General features: G+C 64.0%; 1 protein-coding gene across 2 annotated transcripts in view; it reads right to left on the minus strand.

Annotated features, from left to right (window-relative positions):
- The window catches only part of Znf385c (zinc finger protein 385C), a 32,618-nt gene that overhangs the window by 18,188 nt on the left and 5,665 nt on the right, over positions 1 to 8,765 (minus strand). The window contains exon 1 of one of the 2 annotated variants that reach the window (XM_005394429.2): positions 3,750 to 4,000. The exons of the other annotated variant lie outside the window; for it this stretch is intronic. The gene's annotated coding sequence lies outside the window, so the exon portion shown is untranslated. Of the gene's footprint in view, positions 1 to 3,749; positions 4,001 to 8,765 lie in introns of those variants that run through there. 2 annotated transcript variants of the gene reach the window in all.

Here is an 8,765-nt window from a genome sequence, read left to right on the forward strand (position 1 = left end):
CGAGACTGACTATCCTCCTGCCTCAGCCTCCTGCCCCATCAGAGTCCTGCTGACTTCTTGATCTCAGACCTTTAGGTTCCAGAACTGTGAGAAAGCCAGTTTCTGTTTTAGACACTGAGTCTGTGACAGCTGGAGAAAACTGCTGCTTCTCTCCAACATGCACTTCCAGGGGCCCAGATGCATCGCACCTTGTTTTTTTTTTTTTTTGTCTTTTTGAGACAGAGTCTTGCTATGCCCACACCACACCTTGGACCAGTCTAGCAACCCCACACCGTCCTTGCAAGAGCACACATCCGGGGCCAGGCATGGTGTCATCCCGGCACCTGGGAGGCTGAGGCAGCCGCAAGTTCGAGGCCAGCCTGGGCTACATAGGGAGAGCTTGTCTCAAACACAGGTGCGCTTGTGCACACACACACACACACACACACACACACACACACACACGCAGTGCTGAAGTCCTAACGCCCAGCACTTGTGCATGACCTCTGGGAACAGGTGATCCTGGGACCCTGTTGGTGCAGGGCGGCTCTGAGCCAATACCTGCGGCGCTGTCACCCACGCAGCCGGGAGTGCGTACGGGGCGGGGTTAGGGTGGAAGCAGAGACGCAGGAGAGAAGGGGATGTGGAAAGCACGGCGGGGGCAGTGTCCACCCCCAGCTCCCCGCGATGAGCGTGGTCAGTCTGCGCCGCAGACCTGCAGGAGTGAACACGTGCAAAACTAGACGATGCGCGGAGACGGGCGGAACACCCCCAAGCCAGCAGCCGGCACAGCCCGGACCCGCGGAGGCTGGGAACCCAGCGGGAACCAGCGCTGTCCACACAGGGAGACCTAAGCGCCTGCTGCCCGAGCACTGCCCGCTTCCCGCCACTCTGCTCTCGCGGCCCCTGCGGATGAGACCCAGGGTGGGGCCCCACGCACGCTGCCTGCTGGGCGGGGGCTGCAGTACCAGGCACAGCGCCCAGGGGGCGCAGCGAGCGTCAAGGAGGAGACTCACAAACCGGCACCCCTGGCAGGGCGCCCCGCTGCCCCAGGCTCGGGATCCAGGCACCGCTCTCCCTCCGGAGGGAGGCAAGGGAGGGCCCAGTCACCGCTGTGAGAAGCCCCAGAGCTGGCTGGACACACCCCACGCCCACTGGCGGCCCCTTGTCTTGGGGACCCTCCCCACCCTCTGGGCAGGAAGCTGAGGCAGAAAGGTGTGGGCACTCAGAGGCGGCCTCAGAGGACTGAAGTGTTGCTGGCCTGAAGAGCGGCCAGCCTGCCAGCAAGGGGACAGGGACGTTTTGAAATCTCAGTGCAGTTTATGACAGGCAGGCCGGGGACGTGGTCCAAGAGCAAGGATAAATATCTGCCAGGCGCTGGTTAAACCTCCGTGACACAGCCTGGCTCAGGCGCTGCCCGGACCCCCGCCAGCTCGCTGGGCCTGCCTTGGCCCGCCCTGCTGACTCAGCCCTCCCAGCTGTCCTCACGGGAGCCAGGGACCCAGCAGAGCGGCGGCAGGTAGGCGGCCACGGGGCCCACGGGCCTGTGCAGCCCCGTTCCCTCAGTACTAGCCAGGCTCACCCCAGGGGACCCACGCTCCCCTAACACACGGGGAAACAGTCCATAGCTGGGCAGTGGACCTGCTTCAAAGAAAACGGCCAAGCAGAGCAAGCGTGGATTCAATGAGCTTCTCTGCCCGCCTCTCCGCCACCCCCCTGCCTAGGCTTTTCTGTATCATAACTGTTTGTTGAGGGTGCCTTACACACAGTTTTGCTAAGCTGCCGCAGCGGGCCTCCAACTTAAGATCCTCCTGCCTCAGCCTCCGAGTGCTGGAATGACAGGCACATGTCACCAGGCTTGGCTCCCGCACTCGGCCCTGGTGTCGACCTGGTTCCCCCTCCCAGACCAGAGCATGGCCCAACAGGTCCCACAGCCGGACTGAGCACACTTGTCTGACACAGAGCCCGAGGGGAGGAAGGCACGGCAGAGCAGAGAGGAGGAGCGTGCAGACCCTGCCTGTCTGTCTGTCTGTCTGTCTGGGATGGGGCTCCCGGTGCGTCCTTCCCAGGAAGAGCGCTGAGGCTGCTCTGTGCATCTGCCCGGGTGGAGCCTGGGGAAGGGGACAGGTTGGGCGCCCTCAGCCGGGGCCCAGCGTCCCACACCCTGAACTTCTGCCCTTTGCACACTGAATTTCAGGGGATCCCTGGTCACTGTGGGGTGCTGGGGTTCCCTGTCCTCCCGTCCAACAGGGTGCCAGCAGGGGCTCTGGAGCCCCGCCACGGGAGCAGAACTGTCCCACAGAGGGGACATCCTCTCCGGAGAGCTCGGCGAGGTTGAAGCACTCCCAGCAGCCCTTATGAGGCCCCTCACACCAAGTGCTTTCCCCGAGGCCGCCAGCCGCCACCCTCGGCCACCCTGCCGGCTCCCGGGCCAGATCCCTGCCTGTCTGGGCTTACCAAGTCACTAAATTGCCCAGGCTGGGCCGAGACTGACTATCCTCCTGCCTCAGCCTCCTGCTCCCTCAGACTTCTGCTGACCTCTTGATCTCAGGCCTTTAGGTTCCAGAACTGTGAGAAAGCCAGTTTCTGTGTTTTAGCCACTGAGTCCCCCCTTTTTTGTGTGTATCTAGGGCCTTCACTCTGAGCTACTTCCAGTCCTTTATTTATATTTTAAGACAGGGTCTCGCTAAATCACAAAGTTGCCCAGGCTGGGCTTGAACTGCAATCTTCCTGCCTCAGCCTCCCCAGAGTGCTGGGATGACAGACATGTGCCACCACACCCAGCGTGATGTTTTGCCCACACAGAGCAGAGACTGGCTTGGGCTGAGCGCAGGGCCTTCAGAGCTGAGGCAGTGTGGGGAGGTATGCAGGGGGCCTCCACAGCCTCTTGCCAGGGGAGCTGGGCCAGAGGGTGAGGCACCCCACCTTGCCATGCTCATTAGCCGGAGTCCCCTGGACCCCCCACTTTGCAGATGGGGAGGAAGACTGGGCCCAAATGGGGGCTGAGACGACTCCAGGGCCGGCTCTGAAGTGGGGAGCAGGAGGGATTTCTGTTTCCCCCAGAGTGGCACACAGGGGTGTGACACCCACAGGGAGGATGGGGCAACGCTGGTGGCCTGAGTCCTGTGAGCGCTGCGTCCTTTGACATGAGGGAAACAGGAAGCAAGCAAGAGCTAAAGAAAGGCACAGCCAGGTGTGGCGGCGCACGCCTGTAATCCTAGCACTGGGGAGGCTGAGGCAGGAGGAGCTCTAGCCCAGGCAATGTTAAGAGCAGAAGGGGGCCCAAAGACACAGCTCAGTGCAGGAGGATGAAAAGTTCATACAGGCCGGGTGTGGTGGTGCGTGCCTATAACCCCAGCCCTCGGGAGGCTGAGGCAGGAGGATCACTGCAAGTTTAAGGCCAGTCTGAGCTACAAAGTGAGTTCAAGGCCTGAACTGCACAGTGAGACCCTGTCTCAAAAAGACAAAAAAAAAAAAAAAAAAAAAAAGACAGACAAGACTTGCATCGCGGAGACACGACGTCTGCCCATCCCACGTGGGACTGGCATGGCCCACGGGTGCCAGGCCTGCCTCCACCCAGGCAGGAAGTCCCCTGGCTCCCGTACTGCCCCTGCCTTCCTCCAAGGCTCACCCCCCGGTTCCCTCGGGCGGCCCCGCGTGACCCCACCTTGTCACTCCGCCCAGCCCTGTCGGTGTGGCCTCCCAGCTCCGTGGGTCTCCGCAGCCCTCACGCCTCCTCTTGCCTCTGGCTCCGCCCTTTGGACACTCACCTGCGTCCCCCACGCGGCAGGGCCTCTACTGCCCGGGGACCCGCCACACCAGCCCCGAGCTCGAGGCAGGCCAGGGAGGCGGCCCGAGGGGTCGTGGAATGAATGGACGAGCTGGTGTTCCCTGACGCACCAGGCTCGGTGCGAGCGCTGAGTGGCTCTGAGGAACAGCTGCCAAGGCGGATGCAGGGGGGACGCCGCCGTGGCGGTGCCCTGCGTCCCGGCCACCTCCGCACACTCATCCTGCAGCCGGAGCGGCCCAGCCACGCCCAGCGTCTGTCAGTGCGGAGCTGCAGTTGCTCCGACTTGGAAGGGACCTTGGAGGTCACCGTGTCCCTTCTGGAGCGGCCCTGACAAGTCAGCCTCCGTCCTTTGCTCAAGCACGCCCGAGTCGGCGAGCGCCTACGTCACAGGACAGGGCACCGGGGTCGGCCAGCGCATGCACCTGGGCTGAGCCTGTCTTGTTTCTATCGTTTTGTTTGTTTTTTGAGACAGCATCTTGCCATGTAGCCCAGGCTGGTCTTAAACTCACAGCAATCCTCCTGCCTCAGCCTCCAGAGTGCTGGGATGGCAGATGTGTACCAGTCTCTCTCTCTCTCTCCCTCTCTCTCTCCCCTTACAGCGCGGGGCCCCACACCTGCTGACACCCTCTACCACCAAGCCGTCCTCAGCCTGGGAGAGGCGTCTTGAACCGTGGGTGCTGTGTGCCGCTGTCCCTCCTGCCCTACCCAGCGAGAACAGGAAATCCCTGAGCAACACCACAGGTGCCAGCTCGGGCCACCCACAAAGCTGTGGCGTCACCAAGATACCCAGGAATAACACAGCCCTGAATGCCGACCCCACACACAGCACCCGAGCCTTCCCACGCCCCTGCCAGCGCCCCCTTCCTGGCGGCGACCCTGGGCAGCCACGGGCACGGTGCCTCTCTGGGTTGTGAAGGCTGGGCAGGGAGGCGGGGAGGCCCCTCCTGTGCCCGGGTCACACGGTGGGGGTGGGTGGGGGGACGGGGACAGCCCATGTGGTGGCTCGCTCCAAGCCGTCCCCTTCCTCTAGGCTGGGTGCCGCCCAAAGCCCTGCCCAAGGTCCGCAGTGACCCCAAAAACAGAGAGCTGAGGTGTCCCCACCCCCTCGCAGAGTGAGAATTCAGACAGTGTCTTGCTAAATTGCTCATGTTCGCGTCAAACACACAATCCTCCTGCCTCAGCCTCAGTCCCCTACTGAGCACAATTCCCCTTGTCCTTGTCTGCTGCTGCTCAGAAAATGACCCGGCCTCCAACTGCAGCCGGGAGTACCCAACCTGGCCCCCTCGGTTCTCACACAGGACCTGCTCTTCCTGTCCTCGGAGCCCCTCCCCCGCCAAGGATGAGGAAGTGGCTCCACCACGCAAGGGGACAGGGAGCAGGGCCTCGCTGGCCGCTGCCGGGCGAGTCCCCCCCCCCCAGCCTCAGTTTCCCACGTGTGCAGCAGGGCGACGGAGATGTCCTCAGCAGGTGGCCTGTGAGCAGCCCGCAGCAGGCCTGGGTGACAGCACAGGGCCCTGAGTCAGGTGTCCCTGCTCCCTCCTTCACGAGGAGGTGCCGGGGCACAGGCAGCCAGGGCTGGGACTCGGACAGAGCTGCGGCGCCCGGCCCGCGCTGCGCCCTTTCCTGGTCCCTCGCTTCTCGGACAGCCCGGGAGGTGTGGTGTCCACGAGACCGCAGGGACGGGGTCCATGTTCACCCGCAGTGCCCGCAGGGGCCGGGGCCACATCAGGTGAATCCTGGGGCCTGGGTCTGGGGGCGTGGGCAAAGCCCCAGCCCAGGCCACCCGCCCCTGCTCCCACGGAAAGGAGGGCTCCCTGGGGCGCCCACCGGGCCCCCTGCCCCTCCCCCACCTTCGCCGCCTAAAATAGCCCAGCACCCTGTGCCCAGGGCAGCTCCGCTGCTGCAAATCCCCTGAAATCAAATCCCCACCCTGCCCCGAGCAGGACGCAGGAGCAGGACACGGGGCAGCACCACCTCCTGCCACGCCGGGCTCAGCGGGACGCGGGCGTCCTTCAGGGTGACCCGGCGCTAAATCCCCACCTAATGAAGCAGGTGCTGGGGACACGGAGCCGGACTCCGTGCTAATTCGTTTGCTTCAGGGTGGAGACGGTGGCGCTGGGGCCAATACGACATCTCCGCGGTGCCGGGGAGGTTGGGGTCAGCTCTTCCCTCCAGATCTGGAAACACGGGCAACCGCGGAGCTGGGACGGAGCCTCCTGGCCGTGCGATGGGGTGTGCACAGCACTGGCACCCGACTCCCAGCTCCCCATCACCCCGCTGCCACGGAAAACACACAGCAAAGACCCGCCCGCAGCCGGGCCGCGGCCACAGTGACGGACGGCAGGAAGAGCTTCCTCACAGCCGTGCCCACGGCACAGAACGAGAAGGAAGACAAACAGGCTGGGCAGTTTGCCGAGAGCCTCGCCGGGGTCCCTCTCCGGCCGGGCATGATGACTGGTCCTTCCAGCTGATTGGGAGGCTGAGGCAGGAGGACTGCGTGTTTGATGCGAACATGAGCAATTGAGCAAGACACTGTCTGAGAATAAAATCTAAAAACAGGGTGGGTCTTCTCCGTGAGTTCAGTCCCCAGTATTGACACACACACACACACCCTCCAGCTCAGAGCTGTATCCAACTTGCGCTTGTCTCCAGTGCATCGGAAATCATTCCCATCTCCTCCGCTGGCTCGGCAGAGCTGCCTGCGGGACACAGCAGAGGCCCGTGTGACTGGGACACGGCCTCCACAGCAGCAGCCTGTAGTCAGCTTGTGGGGGACTTCCTGTATTGCCTCAGAAGAGAAGCAAAGGGCTGGGCCGGGTCCTCACTGGGAACTTGGTCCCCTCCGTTGTTTTTTTTTAATTTTTATTTTGTCTCACTATGCAGTTCAGGCTGGTCTTGAACTCCCTATGCAGCTCAGGCTGGCCTCAAACTCACAGTGATCCTCCTGCCTCAGCCTCCCGAGTGCTGGGATTGCAGGTGTGTGCCACCAGGCCTGGCCTGAGCTTTGGTGGCATGAGTTTGTCCAGCAGGACCCTCCCAGGCCTGCCCACCAGCCTGAGGAGGCGCCAGGCCACCTTCACCTCAAAAGGTGGAAGCAGAGGAGGCCAGGAGGACCCTGAAGATCAGGGTCACCTGGGCCCAGCGGGGGACAGCCTCAAGCCCAGGGGCAGCCACAGCCACCTTGCTGGGCTGGGGGCAGCTGTGGCCACATCAAGGCAAGGTCCACTCTGATCTGCCCAGTGGTGGACACGTCCAGCCACCATGGGCCCAGGAAAGGGGACTTTGGCTCAGCAAGGGGCCCCGGAAATGCCCAAGGAGGGGCTGTGTCCACGTGTCCCATGCCCCAGCCCCAGGAGGGTCCGGCATGGGTGTCGTGGATGAGGCCAGTCCTGCCTGGGGCGCTGGACGACGGCCACTCACTAGACTCCTGGGCGCCTGAGAAAAATCCAGCCGCCGAGCCCAGGCTTGGTTTGGGGCGTGGCCTGGGACTTAAACCCCGCCACAACATTCCCTGTCCTTGTCTCTTCCCTCAGTTCCGGGGGCTGAGCCCAGGCCCTCTGCACTCAACTAAGTCCTGAGCCCTTTTATCAGATTCTGAGGTGGGTGTCACCAAGTTCCTAACTGCACAGGCTGGGCTGGAACTTGCAATCTTCCTCCCGCCGCCTCCCACAGTGCTGGGCTTGCCTTCTGCCCAGGGGACTCATGGGCCGCTCGGGCCAAGAAGCGAGAGCCCCCAAGTATCCCAGGGCAGCCTGGGCGCTGCCCGCCACGGAGCGCTGCGTCCTGGGACTCGGGCCCTGGCACCCCTCGCCCCCCCACTGTGGTGTTCCAGGTGACACGCGTGTCCGGCCACCCCACCCTGGGCCCCACAGCACAGGTCACCCAGCCCGGCACCCTGCAGGCCTGGCTCAGCAGCAGACAGGGGGACAGGGCTGTGACCGGTACGGCTGGCCTGGCCTCTGGTCCAGGATGGCTCTGAGGAGTCTGACTGCCCCTCCCGGCCCTCCTGATGCTGCCCGGGGTGCTAAGACCTCATGCGGGGGGCAGGGGACAGTTCTGTCCCCAAAGCAGCACTGGCCCAGGGAGCAGGACTCAGAACCCCACACCCGCCTCCGGGCCGGTCTTGGGAAGGACCTCGCTGAGTTCCAGGAGCGGTTTCCTCGCCGCGTTGGCTGGGACGCTTCCTAGCTTTGTGACCTGGGGCACCTCTGACCTGGGCGGTCAGTCGGTCACCCGCCCAGGTCTGGGCCGCCAGCCAGGTCTGTGCGGCTGGGATTCAGGTCCCGGCCGGAGGTGGTGATGCGCAGCTGTCATCCCAGCACCTGGGAGGCTGAGGTAGGAGGGCAGCCTGGGCTACAGTAGTGAGACCCTGTCTCAAAACACCAAAACAAAGAAGAGGAGGAGGAGGGAGGAATAACCCAGACCCCGCTCTGCGGTGAGGGGCGGAGGCCGGAGGACAGGGCGTGACTGAGCCCCGCCACCCGAACCTCCTCTGGCTCCCTCGCTCCAAGCCCCGCCCCCAGGCGCCTGGCCTGTCCAGGTGGGCGCAGTGCCCCAGGCCCACAGAGGCCCTTTGTGCAGGGCAGGGCCACACCCTGGAGCTGACAGGCGCCCTGTGTCTGCGGGGCTCCCGGCCAGGTCTGTGGCCACAGCAGCTCCGGCCACATGACAGAGGTGGGCAGTCCCTGCCCTCCACCCTCGGTGGGGCGCCCGGGCACGTGGGGTGGGGGGCACCCCCAATCCAGGTTCCAGCCTGCGCCCTCCTCCCCCAGCCTTCTTCCGGTCCTCCTCCCTGTTTCGATCCGGGAACAGCCCCCTGACTCGGCCTTCCTGCCTCCACTCCCCACCTCCGCTCCCTCAACGTTCTCCTCACAGAGCCTGGACAAACCCTTTAGAGGGCAAGCACACCCAGCCAGGGCACACGCCTGTCACTCCAGCACTCAGGAGGCCGAGGCAGGAGGATCGTTGCAAGTTCGAGACCAGCCTGGGCTACAAA

Source organism: Chinchilla lanigera, unplaced genomic scaffold, assembly GCF_000276665.1.
Source record: "Chinchilla lanigera isolate Chin_1 unplaced genomic scaffold, ChiLan1.0 scaffold00050, whole genome shotgun sequence".
Taxonomy (NCBI): Eukaryota; Metazoa; Chordata; class Mammalia; order Rodentia; family Chinchillidae; genus Chinchilla; species Chinchilla lanigera.